At 34.7% G+C, this 14264-nt stretch overlaps 1 protein-coding gene across 9 annotated transcripts in view; it reads right to left on the bottom strand.

Annotated features, from left to right (window-relative positions):
- Nucleotides 1-14264, bottom strand: part of RNF180 (ring finger protein 180) — a 217324-nt gene that overhangs the window by 70015 nt on the left and 133045 nt on the right. The window lies entirely within an intron of this gene.

Here is a 14264-nt window from a genome sequence, read left to right as displayed (position 1 = left end):
CAGACCATATCAGATTTGAATGGTATGCACAAATTAACCAGGAAAAGAATAGAAGAGAAAGACCATTCTGGGCAAAAGGAACAGTTTATGCAAACATCTTCTAAAACAGTAAGGACTTTGGAGGAATTGAGAAACAGGAAGGTATTTTGGTTAGATAAAGATAAAACAGGAAAGAGGAGAGAACTTACAGGCCCCTTTCAGAATTTTAGACCCACACTCTAGTTCATGTACATCTCCATCCGTTTTTTTCCCACCTGGAGGCAGAAAACCATAGGTCTTTGTGTCTCAAAGATTGGGTACTATACTTCAGTACATGCCATACTGGACACAAAGCAAGTACTTAGTGACTTAAATTCCAATGTCTGATGCATACCTATGCTTTTACAGTTTGGTTAGTATTTAATTTGAACTATATCAACCATAACTTACTTCCTACATCCCAAAGAGCCAGGCTAATAGCTAGCATTCTTCAGATCAAAGTATCTGTAATTTCTTTTCTTTTCTTTTTTTTGGTAGAGATGGGGTGTCACTTTATTGCCCAGCCAGGTCTTGAATTCCTGGCATTAAGTGGTCCTCCCTCCTCGGCCTCCCAAAGAGTTGGGATTATAGTGAGTCACTATGCCCCACCCAAATAATCAGTAATTTCTACCATGAAATTCTTCTTGATATTTTTAAGTCCGAAAAGTGATAAAAAGTGTATTACTATCCATTTACTTATAGTTGTTCATGAAACTCGTTATTCTTCCCAGGTCCTTAGCTAGTTTATATATCCAGAGTACCTGTGAGTTAGGTGTGGCAGAAGAAATGAGTTACTGATGTGACTGAGTTTTAACCAAAGGAACGTAAGCAGAAGTGAGATGTGCCACTTCCAGGGTTAGCCCATATACAATAAATCCTTTCCTTAGTGGTCCTCCACACTCTTTCCCCTTCCAAATTGAGGCAGATGAGTGGCAGTAGAAGCCACATACTGAAATATGATAGAGCTACAAGATGGAGGGAACCTGGATCTCTGGATTACCATTTACAAAAGAACTATGTGCTAATGAGAACTTCACTTGAGTGAGAAATAAAAATATATCACATAAAACAACTGAGATCTGGTGTTTATCAGTTATAGCAGCTAGTGTTATCAAGTACTACAAAAACTGTTATATCAGTAACTTTTTTTTTGCTACTCAGTGACAGTTTTTTTTTTTTTTTTTGCAAAAGTATTTTGCGGTCACAACAAAAACCTACATATGAGGCACTGGTTTAGCAGTGAGGAGACTGATACTCAGAGGCTAAAAGATTGAGACATATATTAAGCAATGACAAAACATTTGGTAAAATGTCATCGATGATAACACGGTAGGTAGACTATGTGTGCCCCTGAAGCCTAGATCTTTAGGGGAAGTGGCTGAAATGAAAGTAGTTGTGAACATTTACTTTTATTAAACTATATGAAAAATCATATTAATTTCTGAATGTGGATCCAGCCTTGCATCCCTGAACTAAATCCTATGTGGTTGTAGTATATAAATAATTCTTTTTATACATGGTTGAATTTGGTTTGCTAATATTTTGTTGAGGATTTTTACATCTATCTTCATGAATGACACCAACTAGTGGTTTTCTTGTAAGTTTTTTGATATGAGGGTAATGCTGGTCTCATATAATGAGTTTGAAAATATTCCCATCATAGATACCCATCTGAGAAAGGGCACTACAACAAATCTGGCCAGATCTTATTAAGTGTCAATTATAAGAAACTCATGTAGTCAAAGTTTTATGGATCATTTAGGCCTTTGTTCCTTTGACTGTTAAATGACATTTTTACCAAAAGATGAATGGAAAAATTAATACAAATATAAAAGCCAGTCAACTTGAGAACTGGTAAGAGTTGGTAAAGAAAAAACTGAATGACTTTTTAAAATACAAAGGTTTTAGTGGTTGCTGAATTTATTTATATATATTACTAAAACAGAAGCAACTAAATCCCCATTTTGTTTATAAAGAACCTATAAACAGGTATAATTCAGATAGATTATAACATTAAACAAGTCACTTCAATGTATTAAAGAAAATATTTAAAAGTTCAGGCGATCTCCAAGTATTAATTATTAAAACAAACACACCACAATGTTAGAACCACATTTGGTGAAAAGGTCCAATATTAGTATTTTCTATCAAAATATTAAAAAAACAACAAAAAAATTACATTATGGAGGCAAAAACAGTCTGACAAACTGTTTTTCATATTTATAGGAACAAGTGGGAAAGAAAAGATTGTTTTGGCTCCTTCATATATATAAAATAAATCTAAATCAATTCTTAATGGTTGATGGGATCACGGCTTTCATTATGTAGTCTGAGTGAATATATTTTCTGCTGAATTCAAGAAATACTTTCTTACCAATCATATAAATTATGCTAATATAGTAGGTGGAAAATTATTTTCCCATTTTGAAAACTGTCTGCTGGCTGAGCCAGAGTCCCTAACACTGAAGGTATATAACTGTTCTTTTAATTTTCATGTAGTCAAAGTTTCATGAATTCTTTAGGCCTTTTACATTCCTTGCCTTTGTTCCTATGACTGTTAAATGACATTTTCACCAAAATATGGAAATACATCTATTAATGTTTCAGGAAATACATTAATAGACTTTTTGATTATGTGGAGACTGGCATCTGGATTAGGCTGGAATGAGGGTTAAGGACAGCAAGGATGACACCAGAAGAGGGCAAATTATTCTGCTTTATAAAACAATGGATATAAGAGAGTTACAGAAGGAGGAGGAGAGCAGAAATGTGGACCTACGCAAGCTAGAACAGGACTAGGAGAAGAATGCATTTGCCTGTGGGGGAGTCAGCTGAAGAACTTTTAGGAAAAGTGAAGTTTAATATTCAATTCTAAGATATTTCTAGTTCTGCATATTAATTACTCATCTTAGTCGTTATCTCTAAGACTTTAGTAAAAGGTGGTTATATATTCCAATTTTAAGTTACTGGTAACTGAAGAATACAGAAAAATTCCCCTTTACATTTTTACTCTGAGCAAGGTGGGAGTAAAACAGGAAAACAGTCTTGGGTAGCAAAGTGCTGTATTTTGGAATAAGAGATGACAGGAAACACTACCAACTCCCACCAAAACTTACTCCTCAGAAATTGTCAGAAATATTGTAGTGAATGCTGGACTTCTAACATTATAGGCAGGGGTTCAAGTTTATTTATTTATATATTAAAGAAAAGGATGGTACCAGATACTTTGAGGACATGGATATACTACAATATAAAGATATAAAAGGGACTTTTTATATTTATTAGAAGTTGATATATTCAGTTGATTCTCATTATTTGTGGTAATTATGTTCTATAAAGTTCCTCGGAATATAAAATTAAGGAACACTGAACCACTGTTCCTTGGAAAAACATAGAATTAGGTTCCTCTAAGCCCCTGGCCACGTTTTTGTCAAATAATCAATATATAACTTTGTTTAATGTTTGTTGCTATTTAAAGACATCTCATTTAAATGCAAAAACTGTGACCTGACACTAAACAGACTACAAAATGACACTTGTCTATAGTAATAGAACTGAAACAAGAAGTCAGACTGTTGCCTTGTTTGACCTCAGCTGGGAATATGAACATAAGATTACAGTTTTTTTGCTGTTCTGTGCATGTCAACGAATGATTACAAAAGCACTGTGAGTACTGATTTTGGAGTTACAAATACATTTCAGTGAGTATCCAAATTCGCAAATGTGGAACCCACAAATAATAAGGATTGACTGAATCAGTTATTCAAAGCTCTCCATAAACTAGACTCTCTTCACCTTTCAACTTTCAACTTTCATTTTTCCTATGCATAACTTCACTGCAATCAAAACAGCCTTGGGTTTCTTCTTAGAATAGCTGAAATTTGTATCTTGATTCATACTATTAAGCTCTTCTGAAATGTTCTTTCTAGTCATTTCCCAAAAATTTAAAAATTTCTTCCAAAGTCCAACTAAAAATTCATTTCTGAGAAAACTACCTGCTTCAGCCATACTGTTTCCTGCAATATAGCAGATTACAGGTGGTCCCCAACTTACAATGGTTGGACTTGAAATTTTTTGACTTCTCACTGGTGCAAAAGTGATACATGTTCTGCAGAAACCATAGTTCAAGTCCCCATGCAACCATTTCATTTTCCACATTCTGTACAGTATTCAATACATTATGTGAACTATTCAACATTTTATTATAAAATAGGCTTTGTGTTATATGATTTTGCTAATGGACACGTTCTGAGCACGTTTAACGTATACTAGGCTATGTTGTTTGATAGGTAAGGCGTATTAAATACATTTTTGACTTCAACTTATGATGAGTTTATCAGAATGTAACCCCATTGTAAGTTGAGGAACAACTATATTTTGAGGGCTATATGTACATCACTCAGATTTATACTAAACAACACACTCATACTTAGCTTTTTAAGTCTTCTCTGGATGCCTTAAAATATTTTGTTTTCCCAGTTAGTTAGAGGCTGAGGATTTCAACCATGTCTTTTAATTAATCTTCCTTTCGTCTTTCTCTATTATACATGTGGAATCAAAGAACAGATATCTCAATATTAACACTAACTTTTAAAAGCAGTTTAACCAAGTCTTAAGTGTCAAAAATAGCAAATAAGTTTCATGTCCTAAGCCAACCTAATTAAATCAATACTGATATTAAGTGAATAATGACTACCCGACATATTTAGAATATTGGGTTGAGATTATCTGAGGGCTTGTCTTATACTAGATGAGAAAGAGCCGTAATTGGTTATTAATGCCTACAAAGGGTACAGAAGGTGAAATGATAGAAAACATGAAGAGATTTGCTATTCTTTGGCTCACAGTTATGCTTTTTACAATAATTTGGGGGGATATTTTGGATTACATTAACCATTTTATGATCACATCTTTTTAGTGGAAACTAAAAAGTACATATTCCCTTCTTATATATAGGTCATATAATCTTTCTGGTTTTAGTTTAAATTTACCTCCTTTTTCAAAATGTCCTACCTGCTATGCTGGCTAGACTATGTATTTTACCCTTTCATCTAAAAACAGACACCTAAATTAATGTTGTTTTTGTTATAGCTTCCACAGTTTTTTACATATGTTATTTATGATTGGAACCTGCCTTCCCACTGTGATATCATCAACAGTATAATACATACTCTTTCAAACAGTTGTTTTGGATTCTGAGATCAAATTATAAACATATTACTATTATGTGAATAAACAGAATCTCACAGAAAACAATTCTTATGCAATTGGGTTTCAAGAAATCTACCTTTTTGTTTAGCTTAGATCTTTTCAAATGCAATAACTGCAAGTTACATTTTTAAAAAGCAGAAAATACAATACAGCTGTGAAAGATTAGATTTTTCTATAGCTAATTAGCCACTTCTAATCCCTTTAAGGATTAGGATAAAATGTGTCCACCATTGACATCAAGCTAGGCTGACTTATTTTGTTGAAAGGAATGTGAGTGGAAGCAATTAAAACCATGTATAAACAGATTTCCTTAAACAGTCATTGCATGGTTCTGCCATGGTACTTTCACCTTGGTCATAATAATGACATATCTGTTATAGCATATGCTCCATCATTCTAGATCTCTTAACTAGATCCTTAGTTAAGAAGTCACTAAATCAGAGCAGCAGCCAACATGAAACATGAGAAATAAATAAAACTCTGTTGCTTGTAAGCCACTGAGATTTAGGGGGAGACTGTTACTACATTAACATGTAGTAACTAATGTAGTGACTAATACAAAAACTGGTATCAGGAATAGAGGTACTTACGTAACAGTCTAAAATATGTGACAGTGACTTAGGAAACTGTTATTAGAGGTTGAAAGATATAAATAAAAAATAGAACTCATACACTGGTGAGGCATATGGTAAAACTGTCACCTATATTAAACCGGCAGGCGATATTGAGCAAAATGAGCTTAGAAAAAAGAATTCAGTGACATGCCTTGGTTGCTACTGGCTGCATTTAACATAGTACAACAAGAAAAAGATAAGCTCAGAAGGAAATGATCTGGTTCCAAACATCAACAAAGGAAGAGAAGAATCTATAAATTATAGGACCCACAGAGTTAAAGATATCAGTTGTTTCTCATGCTCAACCAGTGAAAGATCAAAGTTAAATAAGCTCTGAGAAACAAAGGCTGACCTAGAGTCAAAGACCAAATCAAGTAAACCTATACCTTGGAGATACTGCGGGTTTAGTAATAAACCATTTCATTAAAGTGAATATTGCAATAAAGCAAGACGCACACATTGTTTGGTTTCCCAGTGCATACAAAAGTTATGTTTACATTATAATGTAGTCCATTAAGTGTGTAATAGCTTTGTGTTTACAAAAATAATGTACATGCTTAATTAAAACCCACATTATTGCTAAAAAAAACCACTAATGATCATCAGCCTTCAGTAAGTCATAATCCTTTTTGGAGGTGAAGGGTCTTTTGATGTTGATGGCTACTGACTGATCAGGGTGGTGGTTGCTGGAGGAAGGAGTGACAATTTCCTGTGACAATTTCTTATGACAACAATGAAGTTTGCTGCATTATTAGACTCTTCTCTTCACAAAAATTTATCTGTAGCATGCGATGCAGTTTTATAGCATATTATCCACAGTAAAACTTCATTCAAAATTGAAGTTAATCCTCTTATATCCTGCTGCTGCTTTATAAATTAAGTTTATGGAATATCCTAAATTCTTTGTCATTTCAACCATGTTCACAGCATCTTTACCAGGAATAGATTCCATCTCAAGACACCAACTTTCATTGCCTGTCCATAAGAAGCAACTCCTCATTTTTCAAATTTTATCATGAGATTGTAGCAATTCAGTCCTATATCTTCAGGCTCCTCTTCTAATTCTAGGTCTCTTGAAATTTCCACCACATCTGCAGTTACTTCCTCCACTGAGGTTTTGAAACCCTCAAGGTCATCCATAAGGGCTGCAATCAACTTTTCTCAAACTCCTGTTAATGTTATTCACACCCTCTCTCATGACTCACGAATGGTCTTTATGGCATCTAGAATGGTGAATCCTTTCCAGAAGGTTTTCCATGTGCTTTGCCCAGATCCATCAGAGGTATCACTATCCATGGCAGCTACAGCCTTAGTAAATGTATTTCTTAAAATATAAGACTTTCAAGTCAGAATTACTCCTTGATCCATGGACTGCAGAATATATGTTTTATTAGCAGGCATGAAAACAACATTAATCTCCTTGTACACCTCCAGCAGAGCTCTTTGGTGACTAAGTACACTGTCAACAAGCACTGATATTTCAAAAAGACTTTTTTTTTTTTTTTCTGGGAAGGAGATCTCAATAGTGGGCTTAAAATATTCACTATACCATGCTGTAAACAGATGTGCTGTCAGCCAGACTTTGTTCTTCCATTTATAGAACACAGGCAGAGTAGATTTAGCATAATTCTTAAGGGCCCTAGGATTTATGAAACAGGCAAATTGAGCACTGGCTTCTACTTAAAGTCACTAGCTGCATTAGCCCTTAGCAAGAGAGTAAGCCTATCCTTTGAAGTCAGGTGTTGACTTCTCTCTGGATATGAAGTCCTAGAGGGCATCTTCTTTCAACAGAAGGCTGTTATGTCTGCATTGAAAATGTGTTGTTTAGTTAGTTGCCTTCATCAATGATCTTAGCTAGACCTTCTGGATAACTTGGTGCAGCTTCTACACCAGTACTTACTGCTTCCCCTTGCACTTTTTTGTTATACAGACAGCTTCTTTCCGTAAACCGCATGAATCAATCTCTGCTAGCTTCAAACTTTTCTTCTGAAGCTTCTTGAGCTCTTTCAGCTTTCAAAGAATTAACCATAGGAACTTGCTCTGGATTAGGCTTTGGCTTAAGGGAATCTTGTGGCTGGTTTCATCTTCTACATAGACCATTCGAACTGTCTTCATATCAGCAATGAGGTTGTTTTTCCCTTATTTGTGTGTTCACTGGGGTAGCACTTTTAATTTCTTTCAAGAACTTTTTCTTTGCTTTCACAAGTTAGCTAACTATTTGGTGCAAGAGGCCTAGGATATCTTGACTTTCCACATGCCTTCCTCACTAAACTTAATCTATAGCTTTTGTTTTAAAGCGAGACATATGTGACTCTTTCTTTCACATGAACACTTACAGACCATTGTAGGGTTATTAATTAGTCTAATTTAAACATTATTGTGTCTCAGGGAATTGGGAGGCCCAAGGAAAGGGAGAGATGGGGGAATGGCTGGTCAGTAGAGCAGTCTAAGCACACACAACAGTTTTGGATTAAGTTCACCATCTTATAGGGGCACAGTTTGTGATGCCCCAAAAACAATTACAATAGTAATATCAAATTTCATTGGCCACAGATTACCATAACACATATTATAACAAAAATGTTTAAAATATTGCAACAATTGCCAAAATGTGACACAGAGACACAAAAAGAGAACATTCTATTGGAAAAATGATGCTGATGGACTTGCTCAATGCAGGGTTGTCACAAACATACCAGGTTTGTTAAAAACATGGTATCTACAAAGTGAAATAAAGCAAAGAGCAAAAATACAAGGTTTGGCTGTATATAACCGTGATGTCCTTTGTTATATGTTCTTCATAAATTAAAAGTGGCACTCAATAAGTTCTATCTAGATTAAGTGTAGCCCCTACAAATCCTTGGACAAAAGTAGGTCGGAGAAAAGAGACTATGTATGTTTTCTCATGGAAATCTTATAAGCTTAACAGGCCAACAATTAAGTCTGAAGAAAGATGGACATGTCATCAAAATAACTATCTTCAAAATAGCTAGTGACACATGTAAACACCTTGAATAAAACACATAAAAAGCTAAGGTTTAGACAGTTCTGCCATGACAGCTTCTTGCGTGGACTAAGAGATTTGGACTATTTGAGATTTATAATGACCCTTTGGCCCCAATCCTCTATGGCAATGAAAGTAGCCTGAAAAAGTTTCTCAGCCCTAAAAAGACATATATACTTCGATATCTTCTGATGTGGCCAAGGGAGATACTGGAAAAGAATGAGCCACATAAAATTCAGTTAAAAAAAAAAAAAACCCCACAGAGACAATGGACTAGGAATATAACGGTAGAGAACAGAATCCAAGCTAAAAAAAAAAAAAAAAAAAAAAAAAATTCCCTACCACAATGTAGGATTCCTTCGCAACATATGCCAGTGGGATTTCAAAATTGCTATTGACCAGCGACTCTTGTGTGCTTCCAATTTTCCCTTTCTAAATTGGAGTTACTGTGATTATCCTGTTCCTGCTCCAGCAGTGTATATTGGGTATATGTGGGGCAGAAAATTTGTCTTTTTAGTTCGAAGCTCACTGGATCAGGAAGAGCCATATGGAGACTTGATACAACAGCTATCATTAAATTCAGCACTTTGAGCCTGGGATGGGACTTATGACTATATACTTTGTGGAGTGAATAAATATTTTACATGTGTAAAAGAGAAATATTTTTGACCAAGAGGGTCAAAAACATATTAAAAGTGTATATGTGTTAAGTTGTATTATCACTTCCAATTATTTGTTCTCATTCCCTGGTAAAAGAATTACACTTTGCTTCCCTATTAACCCTCAAGCTTGACCATCTGACTTATTTTGGGCAATGGAATGTAAGTAGAAATGATATGTGCCATTCCTAAACAGAAGGTTTAAGAGTCATCATTTGGCGCTCCCGTGACTTTTTCCCCTGCCATGAGACTTATAACAACCAGACTGAAAACTATACACACACACACACACACACACACACACACACACACACACACACATTCTGATGTGGCATACAACAAATATATGACTAAGAATTTGTTAAAAGCAGCTCTAATTTCCAACTAATTTGGTTATTTAAAAAGTCATCATACTCACTGCTAAATAATAAATGTCTGAACATAAAACTAGAAGAAGGAATGTTTAACAGCATTTTCCAGATCTAACCATTCTCTTTTTAACAAATATGCAACAAAAAATAAAACATAGTTAACCAGAAACCATCTGTCATTTCATAAAATAAAATTTAAAATCATCTTTTTAGTTATTTGGTTAATTTAATTTTCAGAACTAAGTATAAAAACATTGAAAGTAAGATCATTGGAAGACTCACAAATAAACCCAAACCTGAAATTTTGATGTTTGCAGGTCAAATCCTTTGAGAGTAAAGTTGATAATCACTATGAGGATTAAAATACTGATACAGATTTGCATTTATGTTTGTAAATACAACATACTGAATAAATTTAATTGTCATACTTGGGTTTGTTCATTTACCATTTGTTCTTATTGCTGTTGTTCAGTAGGAAAAGCTAAGAGAAGTAGTACACTCTGAAATTCTATTATTTATTCCTACTCAGCAATGAATCTTTACTGTTTTATAGTGTATGTACAGTACTGTGACAGAAGAATTATTTTGTAAGAAAGAGACAAAAGACCTACAACAATCTGGAATTTAGCTTTCTGGAAATATCTGGGTTTGTGATGTCTTTGAGAGTGAGGCAGGAGCTCCTGGGCATACAGTAGCAATTTTTCCAAATATACCAATAAGGAATGAAAACAATGAAAAAAAACAGTTGTATGGGTATAAAACTTGGTAACTATTTACTGATTACAAGGGTAGTGAACAGGAGATATACTGAGGAAAAGCGTTAGTAATACATGGAGAGACACTTTACTAGAGAATAAAATGATCCTCAACATAGTGCATCTGAAGCCTTAAAGCATCTCTCCCTTCGCTTTGCAATGGCAGGGGAGAGCAAGAAGAAGTGGGAGAATCTAATGTTTGTGCCATACTCACTAGTACTTAAATGCTCAAGATCTGGCCCTTAATGGGTTAATTCTCAGATATCTGAACAATGTACAGTAGTCCCCCACTTATCCGAGGGGATTACATTCAAGATCACCAGCAGATGCCCAAAACCACAGACAGTACCAAATTCCATACAGATGCTCCTTGATTTATGAAGGACTAACATCCCAAAAAAGCCACTATAAGTCAGAAATAAATTTATATGCCAGTTAACCCATTGTAAATTTAAAAATTGTAATTTGAACCATCATAAATCCAGATGGTCCGTGACTTACAGTGGAGTTATGTCCAGATAAACCCACAGTAAAATTGAAATGTCATTATGTCTAACCATCATAAGTCAGGAAATGTCTGTGGAAGTACTTAAGCATTGTGGCTGTAACTTTTGCAGTTTGAGGTGTGACAGCAAAAGTAGCACAAATTTCTTTTTCCTTCACAATGTCGCACACAGAAGACTCATTCTTACCTTAGGTCTTAGCAATATGATTTTTTTTCTTTTCCTATTAGGTCAAGAATTTTCACCTTTTCACTTAAAGGAAGCACTTCACGGCTTCTCTTTGGTGTATTCAAATTGCCAGTAGCACTACTTCTGTGCTTTGGGATCATTATTAAGTAAAATAAGGGTTACCTGAACACAAGCACTGTGATACAGTGGCAGTCAATCTGATAACTGAGCCAGGTACTAAGTGACTAATGGGCAGAGAGTATAGATACCATGGATACACTGGACAAAAGGATTATTCACATCCTGGGCAGGATCTAGGGGGACTGCACAAGGTTTTACCATGGTACATGGAACAGCATGCAACTTAAAACTTATGAACCATTTATTTATGAAATTTTCTATTTAATAGTTTTGGACTACAGTTGACTACAGGTAACTGAAACCATGGAAAGTGAAACCACAGATACAGGAGGACTACTGTATTTCCTTAAATTAGCAGTTACCAAAGTTGACTCTTCATAAAAATTCACTTTGATGCATAAGAGAAATCACAGCCAACTTTCAAAACAAGCCTACTGAGTCGAAATATTCTAGTGTAAGGCTTGGACAAATATACTTTTCAAAAGATGATACTAACATATACCTCTTGTTAAGAATCAGTCTCAGAGGCTAGGCCTAGATAGTTAAATCACTTTTTAAATAACATAACAATATAACAGAATGTCAAATAATAGACAAGAACATTTGTCATTTTAAAATCAAAGCGCTGTTTTGAAGCATTTTCTATAATTAAATAATTAAAGACAGACGAAAAGATGAATGTTTAATTGGTGTCTATGTGTCTATTTGTGTGCATGCATTTGTATTTGTAATAATAACCCAGTAACTACTGAGATCATTGCTGTATAGGCATAGGATAATGACTATTTTGATAAATCATGACCCTGAGTTACCAAGAAAAATTAATCTACTCAGACTGTTGTAATGAAATACCATAAATTAAATGGCTTATAAACAACAGAAACTTGTATCTCAAAGTTCTGGATCCTGAGAAGTCCAAGATCAAGGAATTTACAGATTCAGTGTCTGGTGAGGGCCTGATTCCTTATTTATAGACAGATAACTATCTTTTTGCTGTGTCCTCGCATGGCGCAAAGGACAAGGGAGCCCTTTTGGTCCTCATTAAAGGACACTAATTCTGTTCATAGTTGCTCTGCCCAGTTACCTAATTATTAATACCTACCAAAGGCCATACTAACACTATCACCTTGGGGCTTAGGATTTTGTCAAACAAAATTTGTAGGAGGCTACTGATTTGGACTAGGCTCCTGCACTAAGCCTAACAGACCAAATCAATAGGGAGTTTAGCTATAGGAGCTGAGCTTTAGTTAACTGCAAGAGGCTCTGGAACTAATTAAACAATAACCAATGAAGTTGTCTCTACACTGCACTTCCACTTTCTATAAATGCTGTCAGATCACGTTATTGGCTTGAGTTCTTTGAACCTGCTCTGGTTCAGGGGACTGCCTAATTCTTGAACCATTTTTGTTTTGTTTTGCTTTGGTTTGTTTTTCTTTGCTGAATAACCTCAATTAAAATTTAAATTTGTCTAAGGGTTTCCATTTAACAATTTCAAAATATGAACTGAGGGAGGAGGAACACAAACATTCAGTCCATTGTAGTATGTTTAATGCAGAATAAGGCATTACATTCTATTGCTGGAATAATACCCCTCAGTAAGAAAGTTTCACTGCATAAAGGAGTAAGACTTAGTTATAAGAAAATATCCTTTTATGGCTAGCAATATGCAGAAAATTGAAATTGGATCCCTTACCATATATAAAAATTAACTCAAGATGGATTGAAGACTTAAATGTAAAACACAAAAACTAGAAAAACCCTGGAAGACAACCTAGGCAATGCCATCCTGGACACAGGGACGGGCATGTTTACTGCAGCACTATTCATAATAGCAGACATGGACTCGATCTGAATGATAGATTGGATAAAGAAAATGTGGTACATTTACACTATGGAATACTATGCAGCCATTAAAAGGAATGAGTTCATGTCCTTTGCAGGGACATCAATGGAGCTGGAGGCCATTATCCTTAGCAAACTAATGCAGGAATAGAAAACCAAATACTACATGTTCTCAATTGTAAGTGGGAGCTAAATCATGAGAACACATGGATACGTGGTGGGTGGGAGGAGGGAGAGGATCAGGAAAAATAACTAATGGGTACTAGGCTTAATATCTGTGTGATGAAATAATCTGTACAACAAACCCTTGTGTCACACACTTCCTATGTAACAAACCTGCACATCCTGCACATGTACCCCTGAACTTAAAAGTTAAAAAAAAAAGAAAATATCCTTTTATATAATAATGTTTTGAGATGGACTAAATACAATTTCATTACCATAAAACAAATATACTATTTAAATATCTTTTTAATTTTCCTGTCATTTCAAGTAACCAAGTTTGGAAGCTTTCTCCTGAAGTCCCTGAAGAAACTAGACAGTGAACTCAACTTCAGTCTATTTCTTCTGTTGCAGTTAAAAACTGGAAACTTTTTTTTATTGCTCTCAAATGCTTTTAAGAAGCTCTTCTTCTAATAAATTGAAACTCGAGCCAAATTTTGAGGGATTTATAAAAATTAGAAATAAAATTCAACAACTATAAAATAATTGGTTTATAGAGAGAATAGACCGGACATACAGACTTTGGCACTTTCTATAACACACTGTAAAATGTAAGAAACCAGGCCTTTTGTGAGAAATTTACCAGAATATCTGTCCACAAATTTAAAATCAAAAAGTAACCATGAGGAGAAACCAAGCTATCTCAACCAGTGTACAAAACATTAAAAAGAATAGCATATATGACCATTTAATGAGACTAATAATCAGAGTAATTTAAATTTATTACTTTATTTTCAGTGGTTCCTGTCCTGAACT

The sequence above is a fragment of the Papio anubis genome, chromosome 5 (assembly GCF_008728515.1).
Source record: "Papio anubis isolate 15944 chromosome 5, Panubis1.0, whole genome shotgun sequence".
Lineage (NCBI taxonomy): Eukaryota > Metazoa > Chordata > Mammalia > Primates > Cercopithecidae > Papio > Papio anubis.
The sequence above is the reverse complement of the archived record's forward strand: the minus strand, read 5'-3'. Positions and strand labels throughout refer to the sequence as shown.